The sequence below is a fragment of the Pecten maximus genome, chromosome 5, assembly GCF_902652985.1.
Source record: "Pecten maximus chromosome 5, xPecMax1.1, whole genome shotgun sequence".
Classification (NCBI taxonomy): Eukaryota; Metazoa; Mollusca; class Bivalvia; order Pectinida; family Pectinidae; genus Pecten; species Pecten maximus.
Genome location: NC_047019.1, coordinates 29,350,039 through 29,373,500, shown reverse-complemented (window position 1 = coordinate 29,373,500; position 23,462 = coordinate 29,350,039). Strand labels below are relative to the sequence as shown.

General features: G+C 36.5%; 1 protein-coding gene across 2 annotated transcripts in view; it reads right to left on the bottom strand.

The window, feature by feature from the left end:
* The window catches only part of LOC117327746, a 40,046-nt gene extending 21,784 nt beyond the window's left edge, over nt 1-18,262 (bottom strand). Inside the window, exons 1-4 of one of the 2 annotated variants that reach the window (XM_033884875.1) lie at nt 18,210-18,262; nt 14,726-14,791; nt 8,247-8,387; nt 7,429-7,519 (exon numbers count right to left, since the gene is read on the bottom strand). The gene's annotated coding sequence lies outside the window, so the exon portion shown is untranslated. Of the gene's footprint in view, nt 1-4,583; nt 4,657-7,428; nt 7,520-8,246; nt 8,388-14,725; nt 14,792-18,209 lie in introns of those variants that run through there. The other variant, XM_033884876.1, reaches the window with a different exon arrangement.
* Between the last annotated feature and the right edge of the window lie 5,200 nt (nt 18,263-23,462).

The window sequence follows — 23,462 nt, the reverse complement described above, 5'->3', positions numbered from 1 at the left end:
AGTAGAACCTGAGGCCACGATAAGAAAATATTCAAAAAGCGATGTCGTCTTGATGGAAGGAAACATTTTTTCAGTTACCGAGTTATTGATTTATGGAATAGCTTGCCACAAATTGTTGTCAATGCTGATTCTGTCATAAAATTTGAAATAATGTTAGATGATCATTGGAAAAATGACCGCAGGGTCGACACTAACAGTAGCCCGGCAGCCCTGCGCTGTCTGGAATCTGGTCGGGCTGCCAGAATATCCAGACCAGCAGCACTGTGGGCTGCCAACATTTTCAGTCAAATGTATAATGTCCAGCAAAAGTTTTCTTCATTTACTTCAAAAAAGTTATTTCCAAAACTTTTTTCATGAAACCCCTTGGTGCAAGATGTAATATTTTTATACTCAGAATGAACTAGCATGCAGTAATCTGTATCTAGAATATTCAATTTTCACCTCCTTGTTGGGGTAAGGACTTGAGCGACATATGCCCCCAAATCCCCAAAGAGGGGCACCTTCTTTGGCAGCCCGGGCTGCCTCATTCCTAAACTTGGCAGCCCGGCGGTCTGTCAAAGTGATTAAGTTAGTGTCAATCCCTGTGACCGTTTTTATTCATGAATGTACAGGAACTAATAAGAGCGAAGCTATTCGGGCAGCGAAGCTGCCCGAGCGAAGCTCTTTACCGTTAACGTGCGCGTATGTACAGTATTCTAGTCCAGCTTAGCATAACGTTGACGGGATGGTACAGCCTGAAAATTTTCTGCCGGAAGTGAGCGTGAGCAACCCGCTCCAGTTGTCTGCAGAAACTTTAGAAAAAGTCGAACGTTACGTAAATCCAGTTGGTGTGTTCATAATGCTGATTAATTATTTTTGTAAAAAATATCTGTTATAGTGTGCGATTAAAATGTAGCTCGAATATTATGGTTTCGAGGACGGAACTGGGAACATTCGGCATATTTCCGATGATTGCCGAAAATGTACCGAGATGTTGCACCCTCCATGTCGTTCCTAGGCAACGTGGTTGCTATATATAAATCTAGCCAATCAGAACGCGAGGTCGATTGTCCGCCATTACTTCCGCCAACTTGTCGGACCTCAGTTGAACACCGCGAGAATACATATATGGAAACAGAAAATGGTGAAAACGTGCTCGTGGGGAACTGGCAACAGTTACGGCCGATACCCTGATAGATTGGAGGGCGGTGTTGTATATTCTACAATTCATGGAACCTAAAACGTAAGTAAAAGCGACATGAAAATGAGCTTGAGGTGGGTGAAGGCGTACAAAAGCATGTCAAAACGAAAGTAGAAGCAACAAGGTAATGTCACCGTTGTGTACTGTACAGTAAGACTAGTGTAACGAAATACATGTATGTGTAGTACAAACATGTATTTACTGCGAAAGGTTGGAATCTTGTCTTCATGTATTTAGTCATCAGCAGTGTACTTTCACTTTCTTGTGGCAAGGTTTGCCTAACGTTATACTGCAGTCTGATATGTATGTCTGGTGTGGTGTTAGGGCAAGAGGAAACTCTTACTCGGGCTATCTGATACCATTTGAAACACTCTCATCATGTATGCATGCTTTTATTACAGTTAACTTATACCACAGGGGCATGTCTAGCCTTATATTAAAAAAATAGCCAGATATACCTATATGAATACTTTATATGTAAGTATTTCTGGCTGTTTTTAAAATATAAGACCAGACATGTCCATGTGGTTATATCAAATTCATTAGCTATTAATTTCAAAAGTATGCCAAAATATTTGTTTCCATTGATTTCTCTGTCTATCTTGATATTTCAAAACTGAAAGTAGGATTTTTTTGTAGTGATGTACCATAAATTAAGCTTTTTTTTTCAATAAATATGTATAATTAAATTATTGTTTAGATCATGCCTTATACATGTATCAGTGGTGCCCAATACCAGTTTTAATTAAAAGATGACAATCTCTCAAATCTTACTGTATTTTTAATTCCACTATAGAACACCGTATATACATAAGGTTGGTTGAGACATTAAGTTACATTGTAGTTACCAGCTATGTTACCGTTACCAACAATATTAATGTTGCAAAATTACATCTGATTCACACTTATTTTCCCCTCACAGATTACCAAATGTACTACCACATGAAATGTGTATATTACTGGAACGCCTCCATTTGGCACTAATATTTGGGATATCTAATGATAATGTGATATTTTTTAATGGAACACTTTCCTGTTGATTATCATATTGGCATTGAGTGAAAATTATAACTAAATATTTAATAAACCACATTTGAATCTATAAACCAGTCAAACATAATGGTGTGACAGCTTGACTAATTGTATGCATTTGATTTTCCTTCCTCTATAATAAACATCGGTAACTACAATATAATACAAGTGAAATTTTGAAACTGTCTAATCTAATCCCAGAGTGTTATTAATCCATGACCTTATCCACCATCAGTAAGCATATCTTGTCCGACCCCACCCCCTGAGTATTCTAACATCCATGACCTTGCCTGATATGAATCCTGAGCTTTCTAATTTACCAATTAAAATACATGTAAAATGATTGTACATATGTGTTCTATTTTCTTGTCTATAAAGTAAACAGCAGGCATGTCAAAAGACTTCATGTATAGGGTGGGAATAGCACATACATAGAATATATACATCCTATTTGTTGAGATATTGTAAAGCATACTCCCGACATGTAGAAAAATGAAAGCTTTAGCTTAAGAGTGTTGTCATTAAATGAAAAATATGAAAAAAAACAACATTTGTAACTATTGTATTTTTTCAGATACAGCTTTGAAAGTTTTGTCAGCAGCAGCTGAAATAAAGAGGCTAGAACAACAACTACATAGATATGAGCTGCTGAATTTGCACCATGAACAACAAAATACTACATCCTTCTCAAGTGTTATATTGATTGTGAAATTAAGCAGAAATAAAATCGATTGACATCCTGAATTGTAACTGTTGTCTAGATTTTTTATCCATCCTGGATCCACTTCTGGTTATAACTAGACATAACATTGTTAGACCTGTACTGTACTGTACTGCACTTTATAGTTTTAATTACTATACAGGTTTGGGTATTACATATTTTAAATTACTCATTTAAGCTCACTGATTATTCTACTTTGTATCAAGGCTAATAAGGGGAAAATAATCAAAGACAATTAACAGTCCAGTGCCTTGGTTATAGCTCTGTCTACATTGGAACTTAACAATTGTTCCTCTAATCAACCACAGGGACATGTCTTGTCTTATATTGAAAAAATAGCTAGAAATACCTATATAAATTAACATATAGCTATTTCTGGCTACAAAATGTATTTATTTTTAAATATAAGACTAGACATGTCCCTGTGAATCAAGTTTACATGTTCACCATTGGTGTTGCAGTGATGCAATTTGATGTTTATCATTACATGGTGATGATTTTTTCAAAGATTGAGAAAGCACATCTGTACAGATATGTATAAAAACTGGATTTTCTGGGAAGATTTAAAAAAAATATATTAAAATTGGTTCAAAACACATCAATTTCTAATTCCACATACAGGACACATACGCTATTCAATAATGGTTGGGCTACACTTTCTGAAGTGAAAGCAGCAATTCATTTGGACATTCACATAAAAGTATGGTTGAAAGGAACCAATGGAAATAATTGGCATGTACTCAATGTCATGCTTTGATCCTTCAACTACATGGGGCCATATACCTACAGTTTAACTGCTGTAAGAAAACTCTCATTTTAGGTATATACAGAGATATATGTCTGGTATATAAACACATTATATGCAATAAATCATTCATATGTCTCTGCAGAGAATGATCACACATACTGTACTATGCAAAACCAAGGGCGAAACAATTCCAAATGTTCAACCCCAAACAGAAAATAAAAAATTAAAATGTTGGGTTTTGAAAGTCAGCACAAAGCAATGGAGATAACCAATTCACAAACATTCCCGCAAATTCAAAAAAAATCCTTTGCATGTTGATATTGACCATACATACTACAAAGCATTTCACAAGTTTCTGAGAAATAGCATCTTCAGAAGTCTCTGGTTTCCGGTTATAATTACTTACTCATTATTAAACGGCGAAACGTTTATCGCTATATTTTTATGTTATACATTGGCATACTAGCTGGCTTCGCTCTTTTCAGGCATTGCCTGTTTCATATTATATACATGGGAATTGGGCACAAGTTATAATTATCAAACTTATATTAAGCCCTTTCCCTTTGATGCAATACTTCCGGAAGTGTAACAAAGTTTCTAGGTAGACAACGCTTTCAGTAAAAACGTCTTTTAGACATTAAATAATATATTTCAAAATTTACTGTTTAATAGATTTTGGCTGTTTTTAGTTATTTTTTGTAACAATCAATCTGCCCGAGTTCGTGTACAGTATCGCTTGCCAAGTGCCGAAGTGGGTGGTTTTGCCCATCCTGGATATCCATCTCTATTCACTTGAAGCGGGCAAGAACAACCTCGTCTCGGCGACAGGTCATTCACCAATAGTGTACTTTCAGTAAATCTAGAGGAATGATGTTCTAAATTTCAACATTGCAAGAACTCACCCGTTTATTTACACTTTCACATTTCAGATGATCACCGGAAGTAGGCCTATTGCAATTTCTCCCAGAGTGCATTGGGCGATTACCCTTCAATTAAAACAGGGTCCCCCTAAAGACATGAATAGACATGAATGGGCCTTAGTATCTATTGCTTATAGATTCTACATGTGTACTTTCTCTGTGTTTTGTGCAAGAAGGGATGATATTATTAAGAAAACACACATTATAAGCGACGAACACATTTAAAACTCATTCATGTCCTGCCAGGTCTATTCAACGTAACGCTTTAGTGCGGTGTCGTCCGTCGTAAACAATTTACAATTCAAACTTTTCCTCTAGGACCGACACTGCCTGTAGCATGCTAAGATGAAGAACTATCAAGATTGTTCAAATGAAAGGCATTGGCCTTCATTCAATGTCAAATGGGTAACATATGCTAAAATGTTTAAATGGCTCCTTTTTTTTCTAAGCAATCAGTCCGGGTTTCCTCTGGTCCTGACACCTGGTGGACATGATATAGATTCTCGTTCTCACTACGTTACATGATCATCTAACGACTTCACGTCAGAATGGCATTTTGGATTAACCAATCAAATTGCTACTTAAAGATGCGATATAGCAGCGCAAAGCTTGCGTACTCTGTCAATCTGTTTAAAGTCATTTCGTCCAACGAAGCATATAGCTATATCCATTCTGTACCGAAGTAGTCAGCTTCAGATGCATCACAGTGGCGTAGTAAGTCGTCAAAAAGTGGGGGGGCAAAATTTTTTTTAACCTTAAATTTTACGCACTAAACAAACCGTATGCCATCTCCGCAAAATTAGCCAATAATTATCATTTCAACATCCCATGATAATTTTGATAATTTATGTAGTACAAAATAAGTTATTGACGCAAATCAGGATATATTATTTATGGCAAAACATGAATCACTAGCTATAGGCCCGGCCAGGATTTTCGAAAGGGCGGGGGGTCCAGTAACTAAGTAATAATCGAGCGCCGTAGGCGCGAGACGAATTTTTTTTTTGTATTTCCTCGTACCTGTCGGTTATTAGTGTCACTCTATTCACATTAAAACCGCGCATTCTTATTCATGTTGTGTTTCTGTCTTGTTCTCATTATGAACTCAATTAACTTCACAAATTATCATCAACTTATTGAATCTATGTGATGAGGTTAAGCAAAATTTCGTATTAAGATATAAATATTGACTTACCAGGCTCTATTGCAGACGACCGACACACAGGTCTGAGGATTGATATACTAGTATAAAAGTCGGAATGTTCCGGATGTACAAGATAAAGTTTTTATCGTTGCCTTCAAGAAAACATTATCGGTTCGAAAATATACAGATATTTATCGAAATGAATATATAAATTCGTGTTTTTTCCCCTTTTTTAGATTTTGGATGTCAAAAAGTGGGGGGGCAAAAAGATATGTTTGCCCCCCCCCCCCCCCCCCCCCCCACTGTAAAAAGTGGGGGGGGGGGGGGCAATTGCCCCCCCTGCCCCCCCGCTTCCTACGCCACTGCATCATGATGTGACGAATGGGTGAGATTGATGACATTGAAAAATTGACAATTCGATCTGAAAGTGAAATATTGAGATATCAAAGGTCACTAGAACGTGACCATTTATGCGATGTCGTGAGATGTTCATGTATCGTAATTAGATTGGCTATAAGCAATTAAGAGGCCCAGAGACCTGAAATGGGGCCTTAGGCATGCTGTGTTGAACAGCTATCAGGATTGATCAAATTAATGACATTGAGCTTCATTGAAGGTCTTAGGGGTCAAATATGGAAAAACATTGAAAGGACAATGTTTTTTCAATAACCAATTAGGCCTCGAGATGGGATAGGGGCCTATAGCATTCTGGTGTAAAGGGCTATACATAATTTGTTCAAATGAATGAACTTTACCAGCATTCATGGTCACAGGGGTTAAATATACCAAAATCCGGGTGACCGTTAAGGCCCATGGGCCTCTTAATTTGTTTGTAATATCATCACGAAATATTCATCAGTGAAAAGATACAAAATGTGTCGACCTTTAACCCGCCAGTGACATTGACTTATGGTCAGCCGTTTCTTTGTTTAATTCCGACCATCTCTGTTTGATAATGTCATCAAAAACGTTCACCACTGAAAAGATTTTTGACTTTGACCCTCGAAATGGCCTTTGACCTTTAGTTCTGAGTTAACTTGTTGTTTAATTTCAACCTCAGGCGTTGTCTACAGAATTGATACTTTGGACAAAATATGGACCAATCCTTTTATTTATACAGAAGAATGATTTTAAAGAATGTTTTATATTACCAAAATTTGACCGCCCTCAGGCCCCTGGGACCAGAACCACTGTTTACACAAAATTGCTTCCCCTTCACCCAAGGATGCTTAAGACCAAATATGGACCGAAGCTATTATATATGGTTCATGACAATTAGCGATTTGCCCGAATCAAATACTCTTCATAGATGGGTCTTAAGATGCTTTATCATAATTGTGAATTCGTGACCCAGGGGGTCTAACGTTTCCCCCGGGGGAGGGAGGGGGACTTTATTATACATGTAGTTTGTATAGGGAAATCAAATTTTTGTGCAGGATTTTTTGCTGGATTGCTATTGGAATAAATTCAAACTTGGCTAGAAATACCAGCATGGGATGGCATCTTGATGATACATATGCACATATTGGCCCTGGTGGACCATAGGGGCTGATGGCGGGCCCGAAGTCTTTTTCTAAAGCCCTAAATAAGCCAGAGTCAAATATTCATTATAGATGGAATGGTTTACACTCTTAAGATTATCACTCAAACGTTTAACGTAAGGAATTGCTTGTTATTACCCACCTAGTTCTTTCAAGTTCCGACGCAAATGCAAAGGCGCTTTCCTGTCCGTGTGGGTGGCTATGAATGTCAAGGCAGTCTTCCTCTTTCGCACCTAAAATGATAATGAAATTAATAACAAGTACTACATGTAATTGTAATGGGAAACTATCAGATACGTCCTACAAACGCTCCCATGGTCCCGAAGATGCTAATGTGGTGGCTATGGCAGCGAAAAACATGGTTTAATTCGCAGTCCCATTAAACACCTATAAACACATTTTCATAGAAATCAAACAATATTTGAATTTCGACCAATCAGAAGCCTTCGTTTAGGGGATTTTAATAAACAGCAATTACAGAAGAGAATGCAGGCTTCGAACAATTCAGCAAATTATTTAGAACTTCTCGTTATATTTTCTGTTCCAATGTAATATTGGTTTATAAAAACAGTATAATTGTCAAGTTACATCACATGAATTGGACTCTTATATTTAGTAAGAGGGCTAATATTTTTATCAATATGTTAATGATTTAATCACAGAACGTCTGATTCATATGGTTAGCAAAGTGTCTCTCTCGATAATGAAATTTATTGCGTATAAAACTGTTGTCAAATAAGTATTTCATCAAAAACTGCAATGCATTATTGCAGAAAAACAGCACAATATCATTTTACATCTATCATAATTTCGCTTCAATTTTAGATTTTAAAAAAATCCATGTCAATGCGTTTTTTCGTTTCAGTCTAAATATGTGATTATTTTGCGATACTACCGAAATATACATTGCGGTTTTTGATAACATACTCATCTGACAAAAGTTGTACGAGCTAAACTTACCAGGTAAGGGCAGATTGCGTTGAACAGCACGTTCTTGTCAAGTGTAACGTCATAAAACACGTCGTCAAAATTATGCTACTGATTCCTGTGGTGTTTTTTTTTTTTTTTTTTTTGCGCAAAAATCTCCTCTGTCTCAGGTTTCTGCCTTCCAAAAAATAATCAATAGAAAAATGAACGATTTCAAAGAAACTCTCGGGAAATACATGTGCGTAACCATGCCAACTAAGTGTGTTAGGCATCAATCTTGCATTGTAGTGTCCCTCACTTCCGGTTCAGAAGGTCACCGTATGTCTATCATACCCTACGGAAGCTTTAAAAAATAAATAAATGGGATGCTAAACTTAGGATAATTTGCCATTGGAAAGTATTATTGTACTTAATGGGAGGAGGAGTTATGGGACATTCCTTATATCGTGTTAGGATTTCCTATTGATAAAAATACAATATATTATCATTTCAATGTTACTTAACAGGTTGTGACTAACAGGGCAGTATGACTTTGATGGCATGGCTCGACCAATATCACGTGACACGTAGGCGTTTTTAACGTTACAAATGTGGCCATTAAAACAACCAAACAAATGAGCCAATGCTTCGTCGTTTTTAACAATCTATCCGTGTCAACCGAAGTGCTGATATTATAGAAGAAGTCCGATTTTTATCTAGGCTTTCCAACACCAGAAAACCTTTGATGTCTGACTTAGTGATAAGATTCTGGGTTGTCAAGTCCTAAAAGAAACCAAGATGAGATGAGCTACCAGCAACCCCCGAACATTCCTTTTACCTTTTTTGAACTATGTTTTTGTCGGGTTTGACAATGAAGTCGTAGTGATACAGTAGTTACACATAGTTGTACCATGAAACAATGTTACAGCAATACTGACTATGATAATTAAGGCATTGTTTTTCAAAGGCAATCTTTCAAACATATGAATTTATTGAACTGGTATAAAATATACTTGGATGTCCTGATGATCGAACAAGCCGTATATCTTGTCATTCCGTACCATTGCTGGCAAGGAAAGATTTATTTCAAGGAGCTCTGTCTGCCCTGTATATATCTTTAAACATAAAATATATAGGATTTTACATAAGATGCCTTATGTATTTATATTTGGTCATGTAGTAATTCGAGTTTTCGAGGCAATCTGCCCCTTTATCAGCAACCCATGCAGCCAAGATAAACATTGAGGTAATGGGAGACCGTGGTGCTAAACGTAAATACAGAAAAAATAAATCAGATATAAAATATAAAACATGACATCTATAGAACGAAGGTAAATTTCTTTGTAAGATATATTAGAGGTATATTGTTTGTTATACAGATAGTTCAGGCCTTCCCATGTCATAATATTTACATTTTCACTTCGCTCCGCCTCAATGAACATAGTAAACTCATTTCACTTCATTTCCCGTTGAAGATTTTGGGTCGCGTGCTTCTGTTCTGAGAGACGAATCACTTTGTTGCCGGCGTGTGAATACATTCACTGAGTTTACAATGGCGATCGAGTTCTGTACCGCCACAGTCTTGAATGCACTTTCATTTTGTGAATTGTTTAACATTGTTATAAACGTATATAAACACAAGTGGAATAGCCGCTTTATGTGCTAATAAAAATGACAGTATAATGCAGACAGTTTAGAAAACAGGATCTGACAGAACACTGACACCCCCGATAGCACCAAGCTCATGACCTACGTAGCGCAGTAGGTCTAACGTTAGCTGTATCTCGAATGCCATGCCTTGATACCATTTTAGTGGTCACAGAAAATAAACCTCAATTTTAACACTATTTAACAACACAAAACAGACTGGTAGCAGAAGCATGCTATATCGAGAACAGGGACACATTATTGTCGTAATTTGACTCAATCTAAACATATGGAGGACACAAGTTTCCGGCCGTCGAATACCGCCAATTTTCAAATCAATGTTTCTTTACTTACTATTATCAGAATTTACATCCCAAAACGCCAGTGCGACAATGAAATCCAATATTTCAAGAACACCATGTACATCACCAGCTAACCTGCGACTAAAATCCACATTGTTACACTTTTTCTCGAGCTATGAATATCCCAGTTATTAGACTGCATCACGTCATTTTTTTAACCGAGTCCCTGTGTCTCGAGTGACCAAATCACACACATACTATACTGTCAACAATGCACTTTAAATTCGTATTTATATGGGTATTGCTAAGGTTTTATTATACAATATCATAAATATTTGTTATAAATGAAAATTTTACCTTGAAAATATCGTATCTATGTGTATCAACATCGTAATAATCAAAACGTGTATGGCACTATATTTTGTGTTGCCTTGGCGACGAGAATAGTTGACTGTCTGCTGTTCCACTACTGTGCACACATGTACGATAAGTATAACAATGTTACAAAGTGACGCACTTACGTCACACTGTTGCGACCGAATTTTGCAATCTGGTGGCGAAGTTTTAAATTTGGTTAACGTAAATATAAGGATTGATTGTCAATTTTGTTGCTTGCATGGACTGATGAAGGGAAGTGAACCTCGTGCAAATGAAGTGAACTGCGAAGCAGTTCATGTACCATTTGCACGAGGTTCACTTCCCTTCATCAGTCCATGCAAGCAACAAAATTGACAATCAATCCTTAAATATATTTCACGAGTGGGGCTAATATTTTGATATTTTAATATCAAAATATTAGCCACACGAGTGAAATATATACTGAAGACACTGTTAGATATCCTATATATATATATATAGGGCAAAGAAGTAATTCAAACAGTGTAAACAATAAGGCTTGTTAAATTTTCGATGCAATCCGCCCCTTTATCAAAACACAAAAAAAAAATACAAATACAATCACATAATATATATAAGAAGTACTGGAAATACAATAAAATACAATAAGAATAATGTTTTAGTAACTGGAGAAACCACAATAAACCCTTCGGCAAACGTGGGCCGAAGGCGGATACTAGCGTGATAGCCCGAGTTTTCTCTGGCCCTGTTACCATGTCTGGTGTAGGGCCAGAGCGCACTACTATATGAAAACATGGAATTATCCGACACCGTTTGGTGTCGTTAAGAATTTGGTGAAATACAATAAAATCGGGTGTGACATAACACCTACCTTACATATATGGATAAATGATATATCTATTTACTCCAAAACACCCCTTTAGTCCCACTTAGGTGTTTTATTTCGTCTGTATAGACCCTCGTTGTACACTAGCCAAAATTTCATACTTGACTCGGCGCCATATTGCTAACCATGTAGGTCGCGGTCGGCCTAATTACCCTAATCAGTGCGCGATGGAGCGAAAAGAAAAAAAATACAACATTTATTTTTATATATTTTACCGCTTATAATTCATAAATAATGAATTTTTAAATTGGATATAACAGGTTTTGGGAAATAATAAGCTTAGTTTTCTTATTTTAAACAATGTAAGACGAAAAACACAATAAATGATACGTGGTCTTTTCGGTCCATTGCGTTCCGATTCGGGTGGTTAGTCGTACTGTCACTTACAAAATGGCGGGTCAGCAGTACGAAATTTTGACTAGCGTAAAGCGAGGGTCTATACGGACGGAATAAACCACCTAGATGGGACTAAATGGGTGTTCCAGGGTAAATAAATATCTCATTTATCCATATATGTAAGGTAGGTGTTATGTCACACCCGATTTTATTGTATATCCACCAAATTCTTAGCGACACCAAACGGTGTCGGATAATTCCACGTTTTCATATAGTAGTGCGCTCTGGCCCTACACCAGACATGGTGACAGGGCAAGAGAAAACTCGGGCTACTAGCGTGACTGCATCATGTTCAACACTAGAACGCTATGCGACCAACGGCAGAGATATTTTGAATCCCCCCGCACGTGAAAGTATATCGAAGAGTTCAAAGACGATTCATCCCTAAATACTGCTAGTGGACGACATTGCATTCATATCAGATTTCAGAATAAAAAATGTTGCATTATCGTCTCTACAGTGATTGATTAAATATCGTGTACAAAGTCTGAAAAACTTTAGAAAAATATGTTTTAGATCATTAGAATTATAGAGAGTGGTGTGAAAAAACTACTTCAAATATTTATCAAGACTGAAAATATAAGAAATACAAATGCCGAAGTGTCCCTACAGGACGCTACGGAAAACAGACGATTCGGGCCAACTCGGACCAAGATGCTGTTGCATTATGGCGGGAGGCGACTAAATGTGAGTCTCAAAGAGCAACAATGAATAGATGCCCCAAAAAGTACAGCAATTATGAAAATTTTAACAAATTGTATAATTAACTACATGAATAGTCAAATATAATGGTCAGATGGAGAGTACATCCAGAAGACGTCTTTAACGTTCGTTCATACCCCGAGGGTAGCAGGTTTGGAGATTGGTAATCCAGTATCTTTCTCTGGAACGACGTTTCGTTTCATTCCAGGTAGGACAGTGATCAATGGCGACCACCTGCATATCCTTCCAACTGTGACTGGGTAAATTGAAGTGCCTTACCACAGGAAAGTCTGGTCTGTTTTGCTTGATGGAGCAACGGGGATTGTTGATTCTGATGTTGAGCTTTGTGATGGTTTCTCCAACATACTGCATTTTGCATTTTTTGCAGGAGAGCAGATATACAACATTGGCTGATGTGCATGTCAGTGTTTGTAAAATGTGATAAACACGGTTGTTTATTACACATTTAAACGTGTCTGTGGACTCAGTGTATGGGCACAATTTGCACATTTTTTTGCTGCATGTGTTGAAGGAGCCTGTTGTAACGACAGAGGCAGATGAATGTAATTTGCTGCTCACCACCAGATCTCTTACATTTTTTGGTCTACGATAGGCCAATAACGGTGGTTCTGGAAAGATCCGTTTGAGTGCAGCTGACGACTCAAGGATGCGCCAATGATTATGTAAAATGGAAGAAATTGACGGCAAGTTAGGATGGAACGTGACAACACAAGGGACCCTTTGTGTCGGAGTTCTGACTTTGTATTCTAGAAGGCTGGCTCTGTCAAGTACCCTGACTTTGTCTAGTTCCTGATTTATCAAAGTAGATTTATATCCTCTAGCAAGAAGGTGTGATTTATGTTCTGAGCATCGACGTTCGAAGACTGTATCATCGGACACTATCCGTCGGATACGCAGAGCTTGGGAATAGGGAATGCTCTTCGTTGTGTGCGAGGGATGACAGCTGGACGGGCGGTGATACTGGTGCGTGTCCGTTGGTTTGGAATAGAGGTCTGTGTTTATTTTTCCGTCAAGTAAGGTTGAACTGGTGTCTAGAAATGTGTTAGTTTCCGTGGAGACCTCTGCAGTGAATTTGATTGTTGGATGGGACGTGTTTGCGTGATCTATAAATTCATCGAGTGATGTCTGGTTCGAAGTCTATTTGATTTCAATATCATCGATGAATCTGAGCCAGCTGAATGGCTTAATTGGAGCAGATGCTAAAAGTTGGGATTCAAGATGTCCCATGAATACATTAGCATATGAAGGAGCCATCTTAGTGCCCATAGCTGTACCACTGACCTGCAAGTGGCATGGTTTTCATTGTTAAACTGGAAGTTGTTGAGTGTGTGTATATATATAACTGAAAAAAAGACGTTACATTTTAATATAAATTACTAATATAATAATAATATTTGTGATGTAGTGTGACTTTGAAAAAATACAGGTAAATATCTGCATGTATTTACGAACTTTCCCAGAACAGACTATAATTGGTGGGCCATTGTTCTCAAGTGTTTATATAATTCTTTTGAACTCCAAAAAGTGGGCGAAAGGAGAACAAACCATTGAAAACCTCTTATTGTCTTCTTATAGAGCACATGGGCTCGGTTTTATCGATGCAAATCTTCGCAACTTTGTTTATGACTGGTATATGTTCTTCAAGTCGTGGAGTGTTGTCAGTCTTATTTCATACTTAGCGAAAATTAAAATCCAAGATGAAAATAACATATGTATCATGGACTCTTGACGTAGGACTGAAAGTTGGTCTCAGGCAGATATGGCCATGATGTGTTTGCGTTTATATCCTTTTTTATCCAATTGCGTTACAGTCGTTGCTCTCAGACACTATATGATGACCCAGCGACACGACTGGCTTCATTTTGTCTCCATGACTATCGATTCCAAGTGAGGCGATATTGTACGAAACTTCTTCCTGGACCGCAGGTTTTGGTCACTACAAAATTTCTCCAAGTTACTCTTCAGTTGTATATACATGTATTTCACAAATGACTTAAACTGACATTCTAGATGAATCCCTGGCGGTCTCATTTACCCTTGTCTTGCATTGTAATCGATGATGTATCCATTATCTTATTTTCTCAACGTGAAACATGTATTGTCCAAGTTGTGCTGACTCATTATTTCCTGATTAAAAAGTCCATGACTTCTACATTTTAATAAAAAAATCTTTTATTAATTCTACGATTTGGAAAATGCAGAGTTTAGACTGAAAGACGTACCTGAAGTTACCTGATGATACCTTCTGTGTAAAAAACGATGGTGTCGGAAGAAATCAGCTATGTATGCTGTAATAAAAAACAAAAAATGGAAGATTATATTCATGGAGCACTTAATGTTGATCCAGTACCAAATTATAAAAGATACCTTATTTATTATAAAAGATATATGGTCCGCGGAGAAAAGATAGAAAGATAAGTTGAGTCTAGAGGAGGGTGTTAACAGCTTCAAGCACACGTATATAGTTTTTGGTGTTGCATAGTCTTGCTTTTAATCGATTGAAATTGCCCATTTGCGGAGATGTAGCGCCTTTAAATGAACGATTCCAAAATAACGTTTAGGTCTTGTGTCATGACCGGGTCTCGATCCAAGTATTTGAAATCATGTCAGGGCATCATCAGTGGGCCATTGAAACGCCCCTTTTTTAAACGTGGATGTGATGCAGTGGTATCAGCTGCGGGTATTTCTGGTAGGACTATAAGGTTCGGTTGATTGATTATGTTTAACAGCCCGTTGACAGCCATGGTGATTTTGGGACAACAACATTGAATTGTGATATATGGAATTTTAAAACGTTTTGGGTTAAAATTACATGATAAAGGTCTCTATATACACATAAAAGTGGAGTTAAAATAGTCAAGATATAATGTAAAAACAAAAACGGATGATTGTCAATAGTTGGTTATGGTGTGTGAAAAATTGAGAGATATGAAGTTATGTTTTGTGAAAAGACCGATCTCTTTTAACAGTTTTGTGTATATTGCGTCGACTGACAGGTTCATCTATCGGTGGTCCGATACTTTCCTTAAAAGTAAATTGGCCACTTCCGCAAAGATCATCAACGATTCTCCAACCATAGTCAATGTGGCCGTATGGATTGCGTAATGACAGGTCGAAGTTGGTAAAGATCTTAACGACAGATGTAGGTAAGTAGGGTTGTCATTGTTGAAGAAACACTAATTTTGCTTGTTGATGATGACATCAATGCGTCTACCACTATCATCGATGTTGGATGATCCAAGCATGCTGTTATGACCATAGAAATCATTCAGAATGATGAATGGGACTGGTAATCCGTCCAAATTTGGAGACAGGAATATTGTCCTCTTGCTGAAAGTAGGCCTCTGGGTCGTTCTTCAAAACTGGGCACCTAACCATTAACCCTTTGAAGAATAAGTGAAGCATGAGGCTTCACTTCGTCTTATCCGAATCCTTGGAGGACAGGATCAGAAAAGGAGGGGAACGATGAAGTTCCAGATTGTGTAGGTTTTGTTGCGTTGGTGTAAATTTAAGTGTGCTTGATTTTTGTGTTTGGTCTACGTATGAAGATGTGACGAAACAGCTTCCACGAAACAGCTAAAGTAACTTAAAATAATTGTTAGTAGACTAATTAGAAAATTCATAGGAAGAATTATTGCCGTGAGAGCTTGGACAGGTTTGATAGCGAATTTTTCCCCACATTTTTTTAATCGAGTTGGCCCTTTAGTTTAGTTTAAACATATTTTATTTGAAAAATTCAAATGAAATTGGACAAAAGTTATACAACATAGTTGGCCCTTTGCCGAAACAGCTTCAGCTCAATATCTTGAGCAAAACGAATTGGGGGATTTTGTGCTTACTCCGGCTTTCTTATTTATACTTCATATTATGGAAAAAATTTCTACCCATTTCTCGAAAACTATTGGACGGAATTTAATGAAACTTTACACAAGGGTCATGGTCAGGATGTGTGCAATGGACCCTTTTATTCCCGATTGGTCAACCATCGCCGTCACGGCCTCTCATTGGCTTAATTTTTTTTTAACTCTAATTCGCTTTTACTCTTTTACTGTTTAATGCAATTCAATAAAGCTTTGTGGGAGGGATGGTTACAAGATTTACTTGAATTGAGTATCAACAAAATATGAAGTTAAAAATGAAATGAGTATAGAGATGACTTCTGATTGGTCGACATTAAGATATCGTCAAATTAAAATGAAATTTGGCTGGTAGGTGTAGTATGACACAACAAAAACAATGGCGGCATTTATTCTTGGAAAAATAAAATGGCCGCTTTTCCTTCTCTATGCTTGGTCGAAATTTGGATATTGTCCGATTTTTATGAAATTTGGAATAAAGGAGTATTGGGAGACTTGCGAATTCAACCTTATGGCTTTTGTTGCCGTTGCCAACACATTTGCATCGGGAGTATGGGGGTTTTGGAGACTTCTGTAATGATTTCCTATTACAATCAGTACTTGTTATGTGAATACAATGATATTTCAACTATACTTGCCGGCAATAATCTTTGTACATTGTACATCTGCATAGAAGAGGTAGAATTTACCTCCCGTTTTGGAAAGCTAAGTAAAAGCCGACCCAGTGAGGTCAAAATTTAGGTCACTGTCACTATGAATAGAATTGTCAATGTCCTCAATTATGCACATAGATACAGTGTACTGTTTAATTCTGAAATATAGCCCCGACAAGGAGCCGGGCAATTGATGTAAGTCAAATTACTAATAACTTTTTTATGCTACCTCAAAATGTTTCACATTTTTGGTTGACTTTAATTAGCTTTATGTTATTGATCCATAACAAAAAAAGTAATCTAGACAAGGCCGCGAAGCCATTTGTGCCAATAGTACACTCCAGTTTAATTTAAACCGTCTTTTCGGTCCCTACATAATAAATGTCTATTTATAGACATATTTCTGTACAATAAAGATTCACACATACTTGGGTTAGAATACATGAAATTATATTATGCTAATTAAGTGTCCATTCATTGGTCAAGGGGCACACTGACCACTGTGGGGCCAAAGTGACCCCCGTGCCTTGTAACCTTTTCTAAGATTTATATTTTAATTCTAAAATATCTTAAGTTTTAATTTATTAAGGTGAATGCCAAGATTTTACTGCCATTTAGATTATTAAAAAATATTTTATATTCTACAATTTTAGGGCAAACGGAGCGCGAGGAATGGACTAGTTTTGAAGAAAATGCAGATGTTGTAGGTATAAATTGTTTCTGGTCTTTAGTAGAATACAAATGAAATTTACTTCCCTGTCCATACAGCCTACCAGCGCTGCCCATTGGCTGTATATACATGTCTATATTTAGTACATGTTAGGGAGAACAATAAGTCTCAATGATGAGAAATTTGTATCATCTACTGTATATAACTCTTTGTAATAGGTATCTGCTGCAAAGCCATTTCCGAACATGGAGTGTTAGAAGAGTATAAATCTCATATGAGGCTCGCATAGAAAGAGAAAATTTCAAAATAACTTTATCAATTCAGAAATACTTTTGATAATTTTTATAATAGTCACCATCAAGGAACCTAATTCAAATCACGAGCACTCGTATAATGTTAATGCTTATCACGGAGTAAACCATTATATTTGAAAAATTGTTGAAATAAATGTCATCGATACCCTAATTAAGAATGTGAAAGAATGATTTGATTTTACCTATCCAAAGTTATTAGCGAGATGTTATACCTGAATTGAACGAAAAATGCATATGGCGTCCACCACAAACAGGAACTTGTATATAACTATTAGAGCTTTGTTCCAAGAAATGTTAATTCCCATGACGTACACCGATTCTAGGAAGCATATTCCAAAGTGAAAGTTTATGATATATATATAGGTGTTGGTCATAACTTAGCTGATTTTGGTACATGTAAGTCTTATAAAATACATACATATATAGACGCATTTACCAGCATACATTCATATACACATATTGAAATAATTGTATATTGTTATGCAATAAGCATGCGCGTGACCCACATTCATAGACTTACACAAGCCAGTTAACAACCACTTACCCGCTCAGTCGGTCTGGGCACCGTCCTCCCGCCTGCCAGGTGGGGAGGCCACAGTACCCGGCCGCTCGAGGGGGGGGGGGGGTGTAATTTTGTATAGTTCAAGTTCAAGTTCTTTATAACTTCATGGTTTATCAGTATATAAATTACATGTACAACAAGTCCTCATAGTCCTCACAAATACTCACACACCCACACTGATCCATACATACCCACCCACTCACACTGATCCACATACAAACTCACACACACACACCAATCCACACATATACACTACAGCACATACACACCTATACCCACACACTCACACTGATCCACACACATGAACACCGGTCGGTTACATCTAGAATAGTGTAGAGGAATATCTCTCACACTTCAATAATTAATGTGTACATTGTTTTCACAAATTACAAATTCTGCCATGGAAATTTCAGAAGTACATAGGGGATTACAAACATGTTGTAGTTATATATTCTAGACATTTATATATTAATTACATATATATTAGCAAATTGCCCAATACTAAGTGATTTCGAAAATACATACAACACTATTCAATATTCAGCCTAACATTGTAACAGGCGGTCTCGTTTCTTATTACTTAAGGAAATGAATTTCACCAAATTGGCCATATCTTTTATGTTATCAGTGCACAATAGTTTTATAAATTTATACATGTTTGGTCTAGTAAAATAAAAAAAATTTATGAACTTACTTCTCAACTCTTTAAAGCATTGACATTTGATTATAAAATGAAACTCATCTTCTATATCTCCATTATTACAAACATTACATTTTCTAAGGTTACGTGATATATTATTATAACGTCCAACCTCTACTTTTAACTTGTGATGACATCCTTATTTTAATTATTTCTTTTAAATGTTTTGAATCTATAGGCATTGCTAAATATTTTTGTAAACAAAAATTATCACTCAAATGCATATACAATGCACACTTCGAAGAAGATTCAATCTTTTCTCTGCACTCTTGTTGAAATATATCATGTATCTTAAATTTAACAATATCGACATCTCTATCACTCATACTGTCCTGATACCACATATATCCTAATCCCATTCGGAATAATTCATTTCTGACGTATTCACATAACCCACCCTCATTATATAACGTTTCTTGATAACAGGCTTGTAATATACAATTGTCTGATTTGTTTAATTTAAACCAATATTTGATAATTCTCAACTTGCGAATATTACTAATTGGTATTCTTCCTAATTCATTATATATCATACAATCTGGTGTACACTTCTTGACTCCTAATAATTTTTTACAGAATTTCAAGTGTAATTTTTCTATATCGGGTGCTTTGTGCATTCCCCATACTTCGCAACCATAGTTTAAAATACTGGCAACATATGTATCGAAGACGTGAAGCTGTGTTTCAATATTGAAATAATTTTTTCTACATACATTGGCTACAGCGAAAAGTGCTTTTTTACCTTGTTCGGCTAATTTTTCTTGTGTTTCTCTGAATTTTCCGTTGTAATTTAACAAGATACCCAAGTAATTAAAGTTATCAACGTTATCTAATTCGTGACCATTATAAAACCATTTGTCACTTGACCTTAATTTCCCCCCGTTTCTAAAAACTAACACCTTAGTCTTATCTGTATTCACTGTTAAACCCCATTCATTGGTGTAATTTAGCAATGCATCTAACATTTGTTGCAAGCCCTCGGGTGTTTCAGCTAACAATACCATATCATCAGCATACATTAATAAAAATAGGTTTAATGTTTGTAATTCGATAGAAGGGCATTCATTAGTTAAAAAATTCATTTCACAGTCATTTACATATAAGGAAAACCTAATCGGAGACAAACTTTCCCCTTGGAATAATCCATTTTTACAACTAAAAAATTCTGTCGTGATGTTATCATATTTCACACAACATTTCACATCATTGTACAAAGACCGTATAATATTCAACATTTTCCCAGTCACGCCTTCTTTGATGAGTTTAAACCATAAATTTTGCCTGTTTACAAAATCAAATGCTTTTTTTATAATCTATAAAACAACAATATAATTTCTTTTTGTTTCTAAACGTCTTACTGATTACAGTCTGAAGAGCAAATATAGCATCAACTGTTGACATATTTCTCTTAAAGCCAAACTTAGCGTCACTAATCATCGAATATATCATATCAAAATCTATAAGGCGTTTAATTAAAATTGATGTAAAAAGTTTACCTAAGCAACTAATTAATGTGATGCCTCGATAGTTATTTGTATCATTCCTGTCGCCTTTTTTAAAGACCGGAACTATATTGCCAACAGACCAAGATTTTGGATACTTTCCAGACTTAAAAATATTATTAAATAATTCGACTTACACGGTATAAGTACATCCTTACCTTTAAGGAAATATTCATTAATGAGTAAGTCCCTACCACAAGCTTTGGAACTATGCAGATTATTAATAGAATTTGAAATTTCTCCTTCAGTAAAGTCACAGTCTAATTCTTGATACACAGAACCTGCAATATCACCATCAAAATATGTATCTAAAAAATCAGTTACCATTTTATTATCAGGTAATTCAGTGGAAGATAACTCATGGAAATGCCTGAAGAACGCTTGTTCGTCTAAGTAACAATTGGATTTACATGTTTTTTTCCTTTTCTGGAACGTTTTGTAAAACATTTTAGGATTACTCCTTCTCATGAAGTTCATCATATTGCCCCGCTGAGTTTTGTATTCTCTTTTCAATTTGTATTCTAGTTTTTTATATACTCGTTTTTTACATAAAAGAATGTATCTATTCCCCTCTGATTTGTCCGAATTGAAAATACTCAATGCCAGTTTATATTCATTATATATTTTTTTGCAAACATCATTAAACCATGGTTTATCTTCAGTTTTAACCTTATTTCCTGATCGCGAACGTGATTTATGAGTACACGAATATAAAGGTAACAGCAAATTATTCAAAGTATTAGTAAATTTGTCAACACAATTGTCAATTCCTTTCTGAGTAAACTCACAATTCATACAAACATTTAATAATTCGTCTCTGTTACATTCTAATATATTCAAAAAACTTTCCGTATGCGCTTCATTCCACTTTACACTTGGACAGTTTATGTTATGTTCTAAGTTTTTGTTCTCTGACTCATTGCTGACCTCCTGAGTTCGTAAAGCAATACATACTGGTGAATGATCAGAAAAAAACATTAAAAACTCCACTCTCAAAACAGACAATGCTATCATAGCTATCATCAAACGTCATTACATAGTCAATCAGACTTGATCCTATATGATTATAAAATGTAATACTTCCATTGGGATCGTCTTTATGCCTTCCGTTGACTATTCGTAAGCTAGTCGATTTACATAAAGATAAAAGCTGTCTGCCAAACTGATTAAGTACTTTGTCCGAACTGTTACGTTTGAAATTATTTACATCTGGAGCGTAACACGATATATTTGACATAACATTCACCGAATCATGCCCTATAGTGTCATCTCGGATAAAATCATCCTTACAGGAAGTCCTACTATTAAAATCACCGAAAACAAATATTTTACCAATACCTTTATACAAAGCAACCATTTCTTCCAAAGTCACGAACAGGTCATTATCACATTTTTCATAAAAAGTGCTATTGATTGGAGGGAAATAGCAAGAAAATATATACACATCAGTGTCATCATTAGTTACCGCACGTGCTAGTTTGATTAACACTATATTGTCAAAAATATTATCAACAATACTACAGTTATTGGAAATAGAAGATCTAATAAATATAACAATCCCACCACCTTTACCATGCATACGAGGGAAAGCAAAACAGTCATACCCTTCCAGTTCTATCACCTCATTTTCTTCCACCCAACATTCATATAAACAAATAATATCATGTTTAGTTATAATATTAACAAAGTCTTGCGACTCGAGTTTACAAGCAATACCTCTACAAATGTTCCATGATATTATGGAGATTCCCTCCACACAATCCTAATAGCTGATATCATGTAGTTTCCGCCGGTTATACCCTGGTCTGGTTTCCGAGATTGTCACTATTCCATCATCATCATCACTATCGTCGTGGATTGGACGGGTTCTCTGATTCGCGAAATCGTTCCTACCACACTGTTCTTGTTTTGCATTCGCGAATCGCCTTTCGTAAGTTTCTGAACTATGAACGTCCGCCGTCACCTGGATAACATGTCCATTGCTAACTCCCTTAACATACTTTGGTAGTTGGTTTGGTAGTTAGTTAACAGTTTTGATATCACTACCAACGTTCCGTGGTCCAAGAGTGGCTTCCATAGGCGAGGATGAGATGCGGGCTCGTTTCAATGGATTCCTGCGTGGGGTGTTGTCGGGTACGCAGGGTGGTGCAGTCATCACAGCGTCACTGTAGGACCCACGGGTCCATCTAGGAGCATTTTTCCCTGTCGCCTGTTACTAGTTCCTCCCCTGATCCAGTATATAATTCCCCGTTGATATAGAGTCTATCACGGACTAACTTGGCATTACAATTTTTTGACTTGTAGTGCTTCAAGATGGGGTACAGAAATTTTCGTCGCTCCTCTACAGCAGCAGGAAACTGCTCGCTTATGCCATAACGAGTTCCACGCAGAAGATAACCCCTTTCTTTTACAGCTTGCCTGTCGGCATAGTATATAAACCTTGCCACAATCGGGCGAGTGCGCCATTGTATCCTCTTTTTGAATCGATGAACATTTCCAAACTCTATGTTAGTTTTTAGCTCTAGTTCAGTCGATATGAAGTTTCTCAGCTTCTCCTTAGTATCTTCGTTATATTGCTCTCTAAGCCCGGTAAACACCAAGTTGTTTTTCATTGAGCGACACTGAAGATCTTCTACTTTGCCGAGGAGCTCTTCACAATCTTTCTTTGCCATAATGAAATCACTTGCCAAATCAACATTTT